A 19,089-nucleotide genomic window follows, 5' to 3' on the forward strand; every position below is an offset into this window, starting at 1 on the left:
TTAGGCAGACAGTTTTAGAATGCATAATATGAAAGACGTTGTCTGATGGAAATACTATATGATGTCTAGAACGAGTGCCGTATTTATGAAGTATCTGTTCCAATTTTTCCAACAGAAAAGTCAGATGAAGTGGATTATGCAGAGAGTGACTTTTTTCATTAATTTTGTTTTTATTATTGTCATGCTTAATAATAAAAAATAACTGGGGTAAATTCCTCATAAATCTGGGCATCTCACTTTGCGTTCTACATTGGCTGAGAGTGTTTGATGCATGCATACTGTGCAACTAGTAGGGGCACGGGGACCCATACTAAGTTTTGCTATGGGGTGCTATAAGATCTGTATACACCCCTGAATTACGCATTACAGATATGAATAAATACGGTTCAGAAAAGAAATACGTGTTTTTTGTCAGGCACAGATAGACAATGGATCCTCTAAATGAATAATTGTAATGAAGTTTCCATAATGTAAAGTGCAACTTCTTGGAACAGAAGCTCCAGTGTATAAGTATCGGCTTTGATGCTCCATTCACTGTTGATTCAGGGCTTTATTGTTATTGAATTTTCTCTAGACCAGCCTACTTGGAGAAAAGATTTAGATCATTGATCATAATTAGGAAGTATAGCTCCTGGAGATTTTTCTCCCTCCCGGGCATAATACAATGTGGACAATAAGTCATTAGAAAATGAATTACACAATGATTTCCAAAAATGTCGTGCATCTAGCAAACTTATGGAGCAGCGGATTCAAGTAATTAAAGCAGACATTAAAATGTGTTTTTATTTTTAGAATTTAAATGAATTGTGAGGTTCACTGCTCACATATCAAACCCAGCACCATATGGCAGTATATGAAGTCAATATCTATTAAATACCTATGTCCACCATTCATAGTATTATTATATGTATCTATCTCTCATCATGGTTGTTACTTGAGATGAGCGAATCCAATCCAATGAAGTAGAATTCGATCCAAATTTCAGGATAAATTCGATTCGCCAAATTTCCTCGTGCTTCGTGTTAGCGAATCGATTTAACCTAAAATAGTGTAACAAAAAAAAAAAAATCATACTTGCCCGCCGCCATCTTGATTGAAAATCTGGGCCGAAATCCTGTGCTTGGTGATGTATGACCTCGCCACGCTGGCCGGGCAAAATGGTGGTGGCCAGCCCATCGCAAGCAAAGGCGGGCAGTATGATTAAATTATTTCAGTTTTTTACACCGTTTTTACTCTCAGATTTCGCAATCATGTATTAACGTGGCATCTGAGGGGTACAATGATGGGGAGCGGCGATATTACAGCTCCCTGTCATTACAAAAAAATGCAATTTGTGACAAAGTAATTTGTCACAAAACAAATTTATATTTTTTTATTTGGCCAAACCGAGTTTTCCAAAACTTCGCTCATCTTTATTTGTTACTATTATATTCCTATCTTAAATTCACACTCTGTCATAGTTATAGATATGAAAGAGAATGGTAAAGAGGAGCTGGCAGGGAACTGAATGAAGGTCTGATGAAGGTCCATTCTCTTAGGACTTCCTCTTCAGTCATCGCCATGGTCTTTCCGTAGATCTGTAATCTCTGGGTCCCATTTCTCCCTGACTTATAATGAAAGAAGAAGATTTGACCTGCTCCGTTCCCACGGGTCTAGTCCTGTAAATGCCATATATCATTAGACTGAATTTTGCAAGATAGTGAAATTGCTTCATGGCGTATGAATCTTTAACCCTCGGAATAAAAACCCATTATTAGATTACCAGCCCTGCAGTGTAGGGGACATGCCACCATTCATTTACTGCTGGCTGCACATCAATGTGAAATTGTATTATGTTTCATCTTGGTCATTACAGGACGTTTAATTATTTTATGTGTTTAGAGGAGTTCTATGGTTTGACACATACGGGACAATATTTTAAACAGGAGAAAAATATAAATCAGTCCTGAAATAGTCAATGAATACATTTCTAATAGATCCATGTTACCATTTGCATACCACAATGTATTTGATGATGTGTCAACTACTGATGATCGAGAATGCTCGGCCGAACATCGCGATGCGCGGCACATCGTAGTGTTCGGCCTGAATTCCGCAGTGCTCCAGCGCCATGCTCGAGAATCCTCCCCACACGTATACTGGCTGCTACTCCGCCAATAAACGTGCAGGTAAGTACTTCCGCTCACTGTAATTCCGTAGCCATGTTGGTTACTGCAATTACAGTGATTGGCTGGCCAGAACTCATCATCGGGTGCTAGTTAGAGGAAGGGACAGTTAGTGTAGGGAATTGAATTTTATTTTTTTGGTTAGGCAGGGTTGGCGTTAGAGACCCAAAAGTCCTTTTAAGGACTATTGTTGTATCTGGCAGCAATATATATTTTTAGCGCAACCTGCAGACAGCGACATTACCTGCGCTACATCTCCTGTATAACGCGTTCGCAGCCTAAAAATATCTATGACAGCCAGTGTAATTTTTCAGTAGACGGTGTCCGCTGCAGTTACTTTACCTGCGCTACATCTCCTGTATAGCGTTCGCGCATCCTAAAAATATCTGTGACATCCAGTGTAATTTTCCATAGACGCTGCAGACAGCGACATTATCTGCGCTACATCTCCTGTATAACGTTTGCACATCCTAAATATCTGTGACATTCCGTTTCATTTATTTGTGAATACACTTACTAAACCTGCGCTATTGTACGTGTGACATACTTGCAAGCATGCATTCTATTTAATATGCAGAAGGCAAGCAGTAAGGGACGGGGAAGTGGCCGTGCTGCTGATGGTGCACGCAGAGGCTGTGGCCCTGGGCGCGGTAAAACTGTGCCTGCTGCAAGAGCACAAGAAACACACTCATTCATGTTACCTAGCTTTATGTCCCAGTTTGCAGGGCGGCGCAGGACACCACTCTCAAACTCACACCATTGCGACCAGGTGGTCGCAGATAATGCTTCCAGTCGGTTAAGCACAATGTCCAGTCTCAGTAGCCAAGAGTCTGGTCAACAGAATACTCACCATGATCCTCCTTCCTCCCACCAAGGAGAGTTTTGCCAAACAAGTGATCCTACACTCAGATATTCCGAGGAGCTCTTTTCATCGCCATTCCTTGATTCGGGCCTCTTGCCAAGCGAAGAGGAACATGAGGAGATCGTGTGCACTGATGCCCAAACTCTTGAGCATCCACAATCACAAGAAGATGACGTGGGGAACGGCAATTAGTGTTTCACAAGGTGAATGACAATGATGAGACACAGTTGCCAATAAGTCAACGGCAATTAGTGTCTCAAGAGATTGATGATGAGAATGAGACACAGTTGCCAATAAGTGAGGTTGTTGTTAGGTCAACAAGTCAGGAGGATGACCAGAGTGAGGAAGTGGAAGAGGAGGTTGTGGACGATGAAATCCCTGACCCAACCTGGGAAGGTGGCAAGCCGAGTGAGAACAGCAGTACAGAGGGGGAGGGATCCACAGCACCGCAACAGACTGGAAGAGGCAATGGGGTGGCAAAAAGGAGTAGATGGGACACACGAAACAGGCCCGCAACTGTTCCCCGGAGCAGCCCCTTGCAGCAATCTCCCATGCCAAGGGGTCGGTGTTTCGCAGTCTGGCACTTTTTTTAGGAAAGTGCGGACGATAGAAGAATTGTATGAACTGGCGCTCTACACCTTGGAGGTGCTGGCCGCCCTGCCACCAGCGTTTTGTCAGAGCGGGTATTTAGTGCTTCTGGGGACATAATAACTGATAAGCGTATCTGACTGTCAACTGTAAATGCTGAAAGGTTGACTCTTATCAAAATGAACAAGGCCTGGATTGCCCCTGACTTCTCTACTCCACCAGAGGAAATCGGCTGAACATAAAGGCACTTTAAATGTGGCTTTTATGGTGTATTGAATACAATGTATTCCCATGCACCCCTTTCACCACAAAAAAGAGTATATGGTTCAATCTTCCTTTTCTCATCCTCCTCCTCCATCATATCAACATGCTTATTAGGCTGCCCTCGCTCCTAATGCTTTAGAGGGTCAGCTGAGCAGTAGGCCCTCAACCATAATTTTTTCGACGGTCAGATCAGCCGCAGGCACTCGCCCCTAATGTTTTAGAGAGTGAGCTCACCAGCAGACCCTCAACCATAATTTTTTCGATTGTCAGCTCAGCAGCAGGCCCTCAATCATAATTTTTTTTGATGGTCAGATCATCAGCAGGCACTCGCCCCTAATGTTTTAGAGAGTCAGCTCACCAGCAGACCCTCAACCATAATTTTTTCGATGATCAGCTCAGCAGTAGGCACTCTTCCCTAATGTTTTAGAGAGTCATCTCAGCAGCAAGCCCTCACCCATAATGTTTTAGATGGTCAGATCAGCAGCAGGTACTAGCCGATATTGTTTTACAGAGTCAGCTTAGCAGAAGACCCTCAACCCTAATGTTTTAAATGGTCAGCTCAGCAGCAGACCCTCACCCCTAATGTTTTACCGTAGATGGTCAGCTCAGCAGCAGGCCTCGCCCATAATTTTTTAGATGGTCAGATCAGCAGCAGGCACTAGTCGCTTATGTTTTAGAGAGTCAGCTCAGCAGCAGACCCTCACCACTAATGTTTTAGATGGTCAGCTCAGCAGCAGATCCTCACCCCTAATATTTTAGATGGTCAGCTCAGCAGCAGGCCCTCGCCCATAATGTTTTAGATGGTAAGCTCGGCAGCAGGCCAGCGCCCATAATGTTTTCGATGGTCAGCTCAGCAGCAGGCCCTCGCCCTTAATTTTTTCCATAGTCAGATCAGCAGCAGGCACTCATCCCTAATGTTTTAGATGGTCAGCTCAGTAGCAGTCCCTCCCCCCTAATTTTTTAGATGGTCAGATCAGCAGCAGGCCCTTGCCCCTAATGTTTTAGAGGGTCACCAGCAGGCCCTTGCTCTTAATGTTTTTAAAGGTCACCAGCAGGCCAGCAATCATAATTGATCATTGGTGTATGATGCCCTCCTTTATGTGTAATAAAGAGTGCCTCTTCCTAGTAATTTTTGGCAGCACATGCACTTTATATACCAGTAAATATACAGGAAAGAATGTTTCCTAACAATTTTTCCTCTAAAATCAATTTTATCTTCGGTTTTGTGCGTATTATTGTCAGTCTGTAAAAATGGTGTACTACTTGGACAACATCGTTCCCAGCAGCGACCTGGGAGTCCAAGATACATCCAGACATCCTCCCCATGCTGTTGCTGAACCATTTAAGTTTTATCAATTTCTGACCTTTTCATGTGAACCAGACACCCTCCCGTCTTCAGAGCAGGGGGTGCCTGGTTTAATGCTCATGTTCTCCAATTGACTTCCATTGTGCTCGGATTACTTCCATTCTACTCGAGCACCTGAGCACTTTGGTGCTCGATCATCACTAGTTTCAACCCCAGGGACAGGCACAGGAGCCAATAGCTGATCTTTTGTCTATGGTGATCTTACCATGGTGTGCATTTATTTGGACAGTGCACACAGGGAAAACAGGTGAAAAGCAGACCGATGGCCAGTGGCATGCACAGATCTCATAGGATCCCAATGTAATACATTTTAATTAAAAATTTTAATTAAAAAATTGCCCGTAGTCTCATTCCCTTTATATGACTTCTACGTCAGTAAAGAGGAACTGATGCTTCAAATATATGGTGCTTATTCTGACCACCACATGCTGTCTCCATAAGCAGACTACAGGCTGCAGTAAATAGCAATCTGTATCCCGCTAATGAATGTGCAGGTCTATAGTGAGGAATCATCGGGGCTCTTCTCATTTCGAAGCTGTCATAAATTGAGTAGTTTTGGTTCTGTGCATATTAGCAAAATGCCTCCCTTTACTGGTAAATCAGGGATTTTGCCTAAACAGCAATTGCTTAATAAATAGATATATTAAAGAAATGCTGTTTATGCAAATCCCTAATCTCTAAGTGTAGGTTCACCAAAGGTAAAAGTATAATTTAATGTAGGAGACAGTCTACGGACACAGCACAAGTTTGACTTTCTTCTGTTTTAATTATATATTTCATGATATAAGACTCTGCCATGGCGAGGAGAAATGAGAAATCGCTTCTTCACCCAGATAAAACAAATCCAGCTGCCAGTGGTAATTCTGTTTGCCTCTGGGGATGAATAATATAAAAACACATGGCAGTTTAAGAGTAAACTGCAGATCAAATTAAAATTCAATATAACCAACAGAAAAATAAATAAATTCATTTCATTATTCGTCTGGATTCCCAGTCTAAGATTTATGCCTGGAGCAGCTGTTTTTCTGGCCTTGCAAATGTGTCTGACTTATTATGGTAATGTTGCTAGGGATATACTGGCGAGGTGGACACGGGAGACCAATAGACCCCCGTATAACCCACTTATTTCCCATAATTAAGGGGTAATCAGTGAAGATTGACCTCAATGAGCCCAAAGACATCCTTGATGTAAGACGGTGAGCTGAAGACATCCATGATGTGAGAGGTCTGCTTAAGATGTCCATGATGTAACACGGTGAACTTAGGATCTCCATGAAGTAACACGATGAGCTGTAGACCTCCATGATGTAACATGGTTAGTTAAAGACGTTTAGGATGTAACATGGTTAGCTGAAGACCTCCATGATGTAACATGGTTAGCTAAAGACCTCCATGATGTAACATGTTGAGTTGAAAAAACATCAAGTTCAACATTTCATACCTATAAACTTCCAGTGGAAGGCTACCCCATTAGTGTTGGTCGAGCATCAAAGTGCTTGTGTGCTTGAGTAGAACACTTTGCGATACTCGGGTTCTCTACTAGTATGTATTCCTATACAGCAGAATTCATATATATATATATTTTTTTTTTTAGGTAACTGGCCATGCAGCTCTATGAACTGGCCACTGCAGGCACATATGAACAAGGGACCAACACAGATGTCTTCAGGTGCCAAGTCTACATGCAACAGGCCAGCCAGTGTCATAGGTACAAATCTGCTGATAGATGCCTTTTTAAAGGGTTTCTGTCACCAGAATTAACCCTCTTAAACTATCTGACATTAGCTATGTGCTAATGTCAGCAGAATCCAACTCCGCTATTCTTATGTCTATTGATGCCCCCCCCTACTGCACAATTCTTACTTTTGTAATATGACAATTAGCCTCTAGAAGAGGGGGCGTTGCGCTTGCTCCTAGAGGCTCTGTTCTCCCACCTAAGCCCTGCCGTTCTTAATTGACAGGCCAGCGTTAGTCTTCTCCCGCTGGCCCAGTGTGCTGGGTAAGCCTTGCGCATGCGCAGTGCCATTTAACCAGCACACAGGGCTAGCAGGAGAAGACGCATATTTTGCATATTACAAAAGTAAGAATTGAGCAGTAAGGGGGGGCATCAATAAACATAAGAATAGCAGAGTTAGATGTCAGAACGTTTAAGAGGGGTAATTCTGGTGACAGAAACCCTTTAAGGCTGAACTGCATATTACAGTTTCTTTTACTCTGTAGATTATCATGAATATGAGATCTAGTAATGTATAACGCTAATAGGGGTTGTTACATAATATATTCTACAACAAAAAGCATCCTCAGAGCAAATTCAGGTAGAGCTGACACCAGCTTGGTAACAATTAACCATAAATGTTTTCTCATCACCCTCCCCCTGCGTTATGAATTTGGATAGGTCAAGGCAGCTTCTGCGTGGGTGTCTATTAATCAACGCACACATACTGTACTATACCACCGCTCCATTTGCATATGTGTGGGAGTGATAGCATGTTTCCAAAAACCTTAGAATGTTTATTTCACCTTGAAAAATGTGCAAGTGCCGACACTAAAATCCCCTCTTTCTACCCTTTTGTTGCTTCTTTTCTGTAGTATTTTCAGATGAATTACCTTCAGTATAATTGGGTCCAGCTGTACAATAATGTAAACTATCTAGACGGAAACTTCTAGATTGATTGGGGCTCTGTGGCTGATTTAGTCAATTAATAGTTTTAGCTTAAAAGTTTACAACAAAATGATATCTTTCTGGCACAATCTGCGGCTTTTCACAAGTCCCCTGACTCACACAGTAACCTATAGGGATGTCTTATAACCTATTTTTATAAATTTAAATTCTCGCTTCGCAAATCATGCCATGGGGCTTCCTTGAGCTGATTGACATAACTGGAAGCTCCCTAGACTCTATTCCGCTTGTTGCGTTATTCTAGTCATTTTGCAAGGGCTTTAAGGAACCGTACAGGTGTCACTGGAATCTTCCAGGAGGACTCACACCCCGAATAGGTCGGCAAGACGAAAGATCTTTACATGATGCATTGTCACTTAGCAGGTGTCCAATGCGGCGTGGAGTCTCGTTGGACCTTTCTGCGCTTAAAATCCTCATCACAACTGTAATGGATTTGTTATAAATACTCCAGGAAATGCGATCTTGTCTGGAAAGCAAGGATATATAGTGAAAATGATGTATCTGACATTGTCATGTACATTGCCCAGTAGCATGAACGTCGGCCCGGGAAGATAACAGGGACAAGTGGATGTTGGCACCTACAGGCAAGAGTGCAGAAAGTTAAGCAAGTCTCTATTCTTATTAGATATAATCTGGCTTCCAGTAATGCAGAATATCCTATAATCCAGCACTTGTTCTCAGCACAGAATCCGCAAAGCACAGAACAGTAGAAATAAGAAAAGGACAGTCCTTGACTTATTAGAATGAAAGATTCCTTTCAGCTGATACCCTGCACCCTTAGGCCTCCTGCACACGACCGTATGGTTTTGTGGTCCATTTTAAACGGATACGTTTTTCAGTTTATTTTATTTCAGTAGTGTTTCCGTTTCTGTTCCGCCTCCGTTCAGTTTTCCCGTTTGGTTTCCGTTTGTGATCCGTTTTTTGGAGATCGCAAACGGAAACGGAAGCATACAATAATGTTTAGACAGTAAGTACATAAAAAAATTGGCCTGGGCATAAAATTTTCAATAGATGGTTCCACAAAAACGGAACAGATACTGAAGACATACGGATGCATTCCATTTTTTGGGGGGAGCGACGGAGCGTTATTTGCAGGAGATAATAGGACAAGTTCTATCTTTCAGCGGAACGGAAATATTGAAATACAGAAAAGGAATGCATACGGAGTACATTCTGCATACGGGCCGTAAATGGAATTTGAAAAAACTGAACTTATCCCAACCAGCAAAACACGTAGAGACTTTATTTTGGTGTAAGGCTCTCGCAGCTGAGTTTATTAACAAAATAAACCATCATAAAATATATTAATAATAACAACTTGCAAATATTTCTTAACATTCCATAATATTCCAGTCCAACATTGCCAAGCATACCAAACGTTATAACCTCCGATATTGTAGAAGGATCTTATAAAGCAACCCAAACAAACTGCAGTCTTCACTTGTGCCACCTCCACTTGTACTCCCAACATTACTCTTGGCCGCACTCACCGACCCAAGGGCACCAAATCCTCAAATACATACCCCTGCAGGCCTTTTAGCACAAACAGGAGCACCAGCCTTCAGCTTACCAAACCTCATAAAATGCTTGTCCCAAAGTGACATGCACCTATTCCACATAGTTTTTAATAAGATGGTGTAAAAAAAAATTGCAAGCCCCCAGTTTGCACATTTTTGAGGCCTGTGCGCCTCGTCATCAATTAAGAGCATCCTTCGGCAGTACAGGGGATGTCAAAGATCCGCGTCAAACACCGGTCATTGATAAATAACCCTCTAAGTTTGCTCTCGATAGCATTCTGGATGTCTGTACTAGGGATGAGCGAACTCGAACTGTATAGTTCGGGTTCGTACCGAATTTTGGGGTGTCCGTGACACGGACCCGAACCCGGACATTTTCGTAAAAGTCCGGGTTCGGGTTCGGTGTTCGTCGCTTTCTTGGCGCTTTTGTGACGCTTTCTTGGCGCTTTTTGAAATCAACAAGCGTCATACTACCAATCAACAATCAACAAGCGTCATACTACTTGCCCCAAGAGGCCGTCACAGCCATGCCTACTATTGGCATGGCTGTGATTGGCCAGAGCACCATGTGACCCAGCCTCTATTTAAGCTGGAGTCACATAGCGCCGCCCGTCACTCTGCTCTGATTAGCGTAGGGAGAGGTTGCGGCTGCGACAGTAGGGCGAGATTAGGCAGATTAACTCCTCCAAAGGACTTCACTTGATTAATCGATCGATCTGCAGCTGTGCATCATTGAGCTGCTGAAATTCAAATGCTCACTCACTGTTTTTAGGCTGCCCAGACCGTTTGTCAGTCACTTTTTTCTGGGGTGATCGGCGGCCATTTTGTGTCTTGTGCGGTGCTGCGACCAAGTGCATCCAAGCTGCGACCAAGTGCATTTAACCCTCAATGGTGTGGTTGTTTTTTGGCTAAAGCCTACATCAGGGTGAAGCTGTCACACCAAGTGCATTTAACCAGCAATAGTCTGTTTTTTTTTAGGCCATATACTACATCAGGGGCAAGCTGCGCCCGTCACCAAGTGCATTTAACCCTCAGTAGTGTGGTTCGTCAAGCTGTGACACCAAGTGCATTTAACCAGCAATAGTCTGTTCATTTTTTGGCCATATACTACATCAGGGGCAAGCTGCGCCCGTCACCAAGTGCATTTAACCCTCAGTAGTGTGGTTGGTCAAGCTATCACACCAAGTGCATTTAACCAGCAATAGTCTGTTCATTTTTTGGCCATATACTAAATCAGGGGCAAGCTGCGCCCGTCACCAAGTGCATTTAACCAGCAATAGTCTGTTCATTTTTTGGCCATATACTACATCAGGGGCAAGCTGCGCCCGTCACCAAGTGCATTTAACCCTCAGTAGTGTGGTTCGTCAAGCTGTGACACCAAGTGCATTTAACCAGCAATAGTCTGTTCATTTTTTGGCCATATACTACATCAGGGGCAAGCTGCGCCCGTCACCAAGTGCATTTAACCAGCAATAGTGTGGTTATTTTTTGGCCATATCCCAGTCTAATTCTGTCACTAAATCCATACCGGTCACCCAGCGCCTAAATACTAGGCCTCAAATTTATATCCCGCTAAATCTCTCGTTACCGCTGTCCTGTTGTGGCTGGGAAAGTTATTTAGTGTCCGTCAAAGCACATTTTTTGTTCTGGGTTGAAGTACAATTCCCAATTTAGCAATTTCATAATTTAGTGGTTCCTGCTATATCAGAGCTATTTGAAATCTATCCCTAAAAGGGTATATAATATTCAAGGTGCACATAGGGTCATTCAGAATAACTTCACACACACGCTACTGTGCATTTCCAAGTCTAATTCTGTCGCTAAATCCATACCGGTCACCCAGCGCCTAAATACTAGGCCTCAAATTTATATCCCGCTAAATCTCTCGTTACCGCTGTCCTGTTGTGGCTGGGAAAGTTATTTAGTGTCCGTCAAAGCACATTTTTTGTTCTGGGTTGAAGTACAATTCCCAATTTAGCAATTTCATAATTTGGTGGTTCCTGCTATATCAGAGCTATTTGAAATCTATCCCTAAAAGGGTATATAATATTCAAGGTGCACATAGGGTCATTCAGAATAACTTCACACACACGCTACTGTGCATTTCCAAGTCTAATTCTGTCACTAAATCCATACCGGTCACCCAGCGCCTAAATACTAAACCTCAAATTTATATCCCGCTAAATCTCTCGTTACCGCTGTACTGTTGTGGCTGGGAAAGTTATTTAGTGTCCGTCAAAGCACATTTTTTGTTCTGGGTTGAAGTACAATTCCCAATTTAGCAATTTCATAATTTAGTGGTTCCTGCTATATCAGAGCTATTTGAAATCTATCCCTAAAAGGGTATATAATATTCAAGGTGCACATAGGGTCATTCAGAATAACTTCACACACACGCTACTGTGCATTTCCAAGTCTAATTCTGTCGCTAAATCCATACCGGTCACCCAGCGCCTAAATACTAGGCCTCAAATTTATATCCCGCTAAATCTCTCGTTACCGCTGTACTGTTGTGGCTGGGAAAGTTATTTAGTGTCCGTCAAAGCACATTTTTTGTTCTGGGTTGAAGTACAATTCCCAATTTAGCAATTTCATAATTTAGTGGTTCCTGCTATATCAGAGCTATTTGAAATCTATCCCTAAAAGGGTATATAATATTCAAGGTGCACATAGGGTCATTCAGAATAACTTCACACACACACTACTGTGCATTTCCAAGTCTAATTCTGTCGCTAAATCCATACCGGTCACCCAGCGCCTAAATACTAGGCCTCAAATTTATATCCCGCTAAATCTCTCGTTACCGCTGTCCTGTTGTGGCTGGGAAAGTTATTTAGTGTCCGTCAAAGCACATTTTTTGTTCTGGGTTGAAGTACAATTCCCAATTTAGCAATTTCAAAATTTAGTGGTTTCTGCTATATCAGAGCTATTTGAAATCTATCCCTAAAAGGGTATATAATATTCAAGGTGCACATAGGGTCATTCAGAATAACTTCACACACACGCTACTGTGCATTTCCAAGTCTAATTCTGTCGCTAAATCCATACCGGTCACCCAGCGCCTAAATACTAGGCCTCAAATTTATATCCCGCTAAATCTCTCGTTACCGCTGTACTGTTGTGGCTGGGAAAGTTATTTAGTGTCCGTCAAAGCACATTTTTTGTTCTGGGTTGAAGTACAATTCCCAATTTAGCAATTTCATAATTTAGTGGTTCCTGCTATATCAGAGCTATTTGAAATCTATCCCTAAAAGGGTATATAATATTCAAGGTGCACATAGGGTCATTCAGAATAACTTCACACACACGCTACTGTGCATTTCCAAGTCTAATTCTGTCGCTAAATCCATACCGGTCACCCAGCGCCTAAATACTAGGCCTCAAATTTATATCCCGCTAAATCTCTCGTTACCGCTGTCCTGTTGTGGCTGGGAAAGTTATTTAGTGTCCGTCAAAGCACATTTTTTGTTCTGGGTTGAAATACAATTCCCAATTTAGCAATTTCATAATTTAGTGGTTTCTGCTATATCAGAGCTATTTGAAATCTATCCCTAAAAGGGTATATAATATTCAAGGTGCACATAGGGTCATTCAGAATAACTTCACACACACGCTACTGTGCATTTCCAAGTCTAATTCTGTCGCTAAATCCATACCGGTCACCCAGCGCCTAAATAGTAGGCCTCAAATTTATATCCCGCTGAATTTGAATACAATACATTGGGCCAAATAATATTTTTGTGGTGAACCATAACAATGAGAAAAACATCTAGTAAGGGACGCGGACGTGGACATGGTCGTGGTGGTGTTAGTGGACCCTCTGGTGCTGGGAGAGGACGTGGCCGTTCTGCCACATCCACACGTCCTAGTGTACCAACTACCTCAGGTCCCAGTAGCCGCCAGAATTTACAGCGATATATGGTGGGGCCCAATGCCGTTCTAAGGATGGTAAGGCCTGAGCAGGTACAGGCATTAGTCAATTGGGTGGCCGACAGTGGATCCAGCACGTTCACATTATCTCCCACCCAGTCTTCTGCAGAAAGCGCACAGATGGCGCCTGAAAACCAACCCCATCAGTCTGTCACATCACCCCCATGCATACCAGGGAAACTGTCTCAGCCTCAAGTTATGCAGCAGTCTCTTATGCTGTTTGAAGACTCCGCTGGCAGGGTTTCCCAAGGGCATCCACCTAGCCCTTCCCCAGCGGTGAAAGATATAGAATGCACTGACGCACAACCACTTATGTTTCCTGATGATGAGGACATGGGAATACCACCTCAGCATGTCTCTGATGATGACGAAACACAGGTGCCAACTGCTGCGTCTTTCTGCAGTGTGCAGACTGAACAGGAGGTCAGGGATCAAGACTGGGTGGAAGACGATGCAGGGGATGATGAGGTCCTAGACCCCACATGGAATGAAGGTCGTGCCACTGACTTTCACAGTTCGGAGGAAGAGGCAGTGGTGAGACCGAGCCAACAGCGTAGCAAAAGAGGGAGCAGTGGGCAAAAGCAGAACACCCGCCGCCAAGAGACTCCGCCTGCTACTGCCCGCCGCCATCTGGGACCGAGCACCCCAAAGGCAGCTTCAAGGAGTTCCCTGGCATGGCACTTCTTCAAACAATGTGCTGACGACAAGACCCGAGTGGTTTGCACGCTGTGCCATCAGAGCCTTAAGCGAGGCATTAACGTTCTGAACCTGAGCACAACCTGCATGACCAGGCACCTGCATGCAAAGCATGAACTGCAGTGGAGTAAACACCTTAAAACCAAGGAAGTCACTCAGGCTCCCCCTGCTACCTCTTCTGCTGCTGCCGCCTCGGCCTCTTCTGCTGCTGCCGCCTCGGCCTCTTCCTCCGCCTCTGGAGGAACGTTGGCACCTGCCGCCCAGCAAACAGGGGATGTACCACCAACACCACCACCACCACCTCCGTCACCAAGCGTCTCAACCATGTCACACGGCAGCGTTCAGCTCTCCATCTCACAAACATTTGAGAGAAAGCGTAAATTCCCACCTAGCCACCCTCGATCCCTGGCCCTGAATGCCAGCATTTCTAAACTACTGGCCTATGAAATGCTGTCATTTAGGCTGGTGGACACAGACAGCTTCAAACAGCTCATGTCGCTTGCTGTCCCACAGTATGTTGTTCCCAGCCGGCACTACTTCTCCAAGAGAGCCGTGCCTTCCCTGCACAACCAAGTATCCGATAAAATCAAGTGTGCACTGCGCAACGCCATCTGTGGCAAGGTCCACCTAACCACAGATACGTGGACCAGTAAGCACGGCCAGGGACGCTATATCTCCCTAACTGCACACTGGGTAAATGTAGTGGCAGCTGGGCCCCAGGCGGAGAGCTGTTTGGCGCACGTCCTTCCGCCGCCAAGGATCGCAGGGCAACATTCTTTGCCTCCTGTTGCCACCTCCTCCTTCTCGGCTTCCTCCTCCTCTTCTTCCACCTGCTCATCCAGTCAGCCACACACCTTCACCACCAACTTCAGCACAGCCCGGGGTAAACGTCAGCAGGCCATTCTGAAACTCATATGTTTGGGGGACAGGCCCCACACTGCACAGGAGTTGTGGCGGGGTATAGAACAACAGACCGACGAGTGGTTGCTGCCGGTGAGCCTCAAGCCCGGCCTGGTGGTGTGCGATAATGGGCGAAATCTCGTTGCAGCTCTGGGACTAGCCAATTTGACGCACATCCCTTGCTTGGCGCATGTGCTGAATTTGGTGGTGCAGAAGTTCATTCACAACTACCCCGACATGTCAGAGCTGCTGCATAAAGTGCGGGCCGTCTGTTCCCGCTTCCGGCGTTCACATCCTGCTGCTGCTCGCCTGTCTGCGCTACAGCGTAACTTCGGCCTTCCCGCTCACCGCCTCATATGCGACGTGCCCACCAGGTGGAACTCCACCTTGCACATGCTGGACAGACTGTGCGAGCAGCAGCAGGCCATAGTGGAGTTTCAGCTGCAGCACGCACGGGTCAGTCGCACTACAGAACAGCACCACTTCACCACCAATGACTGGGCCTCCATGCGAGACCTGTGTGCCCTGTTGCGCTGTTTCGAGTACTCCACCAACATGGCCAGTGGCGATGACGCCGTTATCAGCGTTACAATACCACTTCTATGTCTCCTTGAGAAAACACTTAGGGCGATGATGGAAGAGGAGGTGGCCCAGGAGGAGGAGGAGGAGTCTTCAGGCCAGTCTCTTCGAAGTGACTCAGAGGGAGGTTTTTGGCAACAGCAGAGGCCAGGTACAAATGTGGCCAGCCAGGGCCCACTACTGGAGGACGAGGAGGACGAGGATGAGGAGGAGGTGGAGGAGGATGAGGATGAAGCATGGTCACAGCGGGGTGGCACCCAACGCAGCTCGGGTCCATCACTGGTGCGTGGCTGGGGGGAAAGGCAGGACGATGACGATACGCCTCCCACAGAGGACAGCTTGTCCTTACCCCTGGGCAGCCTGGCACACATGAGCGACTACATGCTGCAGTGCCTGCGCAACGACAGCAGAGTTGCCCACATTTTAACCTGTGCGGACTACTGGGTTGCCACCCTGCTGGATCCACGCTACAAAGACAATGTGCCCACCTTACTTCCTGCACTGGAGCGTGATAGGAAGATGCGCGAGTACAAGCGCACGTTGGTAGACGCGCTACTGAGAGCATTCCCAAATGTCACAGGGGAACAAGTGGAAGCCCAAGGCCAAGGCAGAGGAGGAGCAAGAGGTCGCCAAGGCAGCTGTGTCAATGCCAGCTCCTTTGAGGGCAGGGTTAGCATGGCAGAGATGTGGAAAACTTTTGTCAACACGCCACAGCTAACTGCACCACCACCTGATACGCAACGTGTTAGCAGGAGGCAACATTTCACTAACATGGTGGAACAGTACGTGTGCACACCCCTCCACGTACTGACTGATGGTTCGGCCCCATTCAACTTCTGGGTCTCTAAATTGTCCACGTGGCCAGAGCTAGCCTTTTATGCCTTGGAGGTGCTGGCCTGCCCGGCGGCCAGCGTTTTGTCTGAACGTGTATTCAGCACGGCAGGGGGCGTCATTACAGACAAACGCAGCCGCCTGTCTACAGCCAATGTGGACAAGCTGACGTTCATAAAAATGAACCAGGCATGGATCCCACAGGATCTGTCCGTCCCTTGTCCAGATTAGACATTAACTACCTCCCCTTAACCATATATTATTGGACTCCAGGGCACTTCCTCATTCAATCCTATTTTTATTTTCATTTTACCATTATATTGCGAGGCTACCCAAAGTTGAATGAACCTCTCCTGTGTCTGGGTGCCGGGGCCTAAATATATGCCAATGGACTGTTCCAATGTTGGGTGACGTGAAACCTGATTCTCTGCTATGACATGCAGAATGATTCTCTGCTGACATGAAGCCAGATTGTCTGTTACGGGACCTCTCTCCTCTGCCTGTGTGCTGGGCCTAAATATATGCCAATGGACTGTTGCTGTGGTGGCTGACGTGAAGCCTCATTCTCTGCTATGACATGCAGACTAATTCTCTGCTGACATGAAGACAGATTCTCTGTTACGGGACCTCTCTCCTCTGCCTGTGTGCTGGGCCTAAATATATGCCAATGGACTGTTGCAGTGGTGGCTGACGTGAAGCCTCATTCTCTGCTATGACATGCAGACTGATTCTCTGCTGACATGAAGCCAGATTCTCTGTTACGGGACCTCCCTCCTCTGCCTGGGTGCTGGGCCTAAATATATGCCAATGGACTGTTGCAGTGGTGGCTGACGTGAAGCCTCATTCTCTGCTATGACATGCAGACTAATTCTCTGCTGACATGAAGACAGATTCTCTGTTACGGGACCTCTCTCCTCTGCCTGTGGGTGTGCTGGGCCTAAATATATGCCAATGGACTGTTGCAGTGGTGGCTGACGTGAAGCCTCATTCTCTGCTATGACATGCAGACTAATTCTCTGCTGACATGAAGACAGATTCTCTGTTACGGGACCTCTCTCCTCTGCCTGTGTGCTGGGCCTAAATATATGCCAATGGACTGTTGCAGTGGTGGCTGACGTGAAGCCTCATTCTCTGCTATGACATGCAGACTGATTCTCTGCTGACATGAAGCCAGATTCTCTGTTACGGGACCTCCCTCCTCTGCCTGGGTGCTGGGCCTAAATATATGCCAATGGACTGTTGCAGTGGTGGCTGACGTGAAGCCTCATTCTCTGCTATGACATGCAGACTAATTCTCTGCTGACATGAAGACAGATTCTCTGTTACGGGACCTCCCTCCTCTGCCTGGGTGCTGGGCCTAAATATATGCCAATGGACTGTTGCAGTGGTGGCTGACGTGAAGCCTGATTCTCTGCTATGACATGCAGACTAATTCTCTGCTGACATGAAGCCAGATTCTCTGTTACGGGACTTCTCTCCTCTGCCTGGGTGCTGGGCCTAAATTTATGAAAATGGACTCTTACAGTGGTGGGTGACGTGAAGCCAGATTCTCTGCTATGGGACCTCTCTCCAATTGATTTTGGTTAATTTTTATTTATTTAATTTTTATTTTAATTCATTTCCCTATCCACATTTGTTTGCAGGGGATTTACCTACATGTTGCTGCCTTTTGCAGCCCTCTAGCTCTTTCCTGGGCTGTTTTACAGCCTTTTTAGTGCCGAAAAGTTCGGGTCCCCATTGACTTCAATGGGGTTCGGGTTCGGGACGAAGTTCGGATCGGGTTCGGATCCCGAACCCGAACATTTCCGGGATGTTCGGCCGAACTTCTCGAACCCGAACATCCAGGTGTTCGCTCAACTCTAGTCTGTACAGATAGCAACACAGATCACACACAGCAGGATCAGCTGTGCAAGCTTTCCATTTATAGGGACGAGTCTCCTATGAACTTCATGCCAATATTCCGGGGAGAAGCACCGTAGAGATGTTCTGTAGTTAATCCAAGGTGACATTGACCTCTACGATTCCTCAAAAAGACATCTGATGACGTGATAAATATGAGGAGAGCTTGTACGTATCACGAGCTGTTTGTACATACCTCTAAGGCAGCGCTTTATGTTTGAAGGATGCATAGACAAGTGGCACAGAAGAGGTGCTCCTAGGATGATATGTATTGATGAAGATACCTAACTGTATTTGAGACCCTGGAGAAGGACACTTTATTGCCTGTCACTGCTGACAGATAGCATCTCTCCGCAACTGCCGTCCTATCAATTCCCTGCTCTCTTTTCTTGTTCAACTTCATTAAGAAGGCCAGCCAACTGTCTGAACAACCCAGACAACAAGCTTTAGAGCTTTTAAAGGTACAGCGTACATCTTAGGGACCTAAACACGACAACCATTCGGTAATTAGATTTCTGATTGGTAAGTGTATATTTCAAAATGTAGTAAAAGGGTTAATGCACTCACACCTCAGCCATGTGTATGGAACATAGGGAGGAACAAAAATGCTCTGCTTCTCCGGACTATGAGCCATGGGCACTCCGAGTGGCTCTATATAGAGTTTCTGGACACCACAGAATGCTTCTAGGTAAGATTACTTCCATACGTATGGTCTCACGGAGGCTAGAATAGAATAAGAAACCAGGCTTTAGACACTTGTTAAATCCACTGCGATCCAGCGCCGATGCTGCGGTGGTTCCCCGTAGTCTTTA

The 19,089-nt window shown here is 45.3% G+C and overlaps 1 protein-coding gene across 1 annotated transcript in view; it reads right to left on the bottom strand.

Annotated features, from left to right (window-relative positions):
- LRRTM4 (leucine rich repeat transmembrane neuronal 4) overlaps positions 1–19,089 on the bottom strand; it is a 716,993-nt gene that overhangs the window by 561,369 nt on the left and 136,535 nt on the right. The gene's annotated exons all lie outside the window — the stretch shown is intronic.

This window comes from Bufo gargarizans, chromosome 2 (genome assembly GCF_014858855.1).
Source record: "Bufo gargarizans isolate SCDJY-AF-19 chromosome 2, ASM1485885v1, whole genome shotgun sequence".
NCBI classification, from domain to species: Eukaryota; Metazoa; Chordata; class Amphibia; order Anura; family Bufonidae; genus Bufo; species Bufo gargarizans.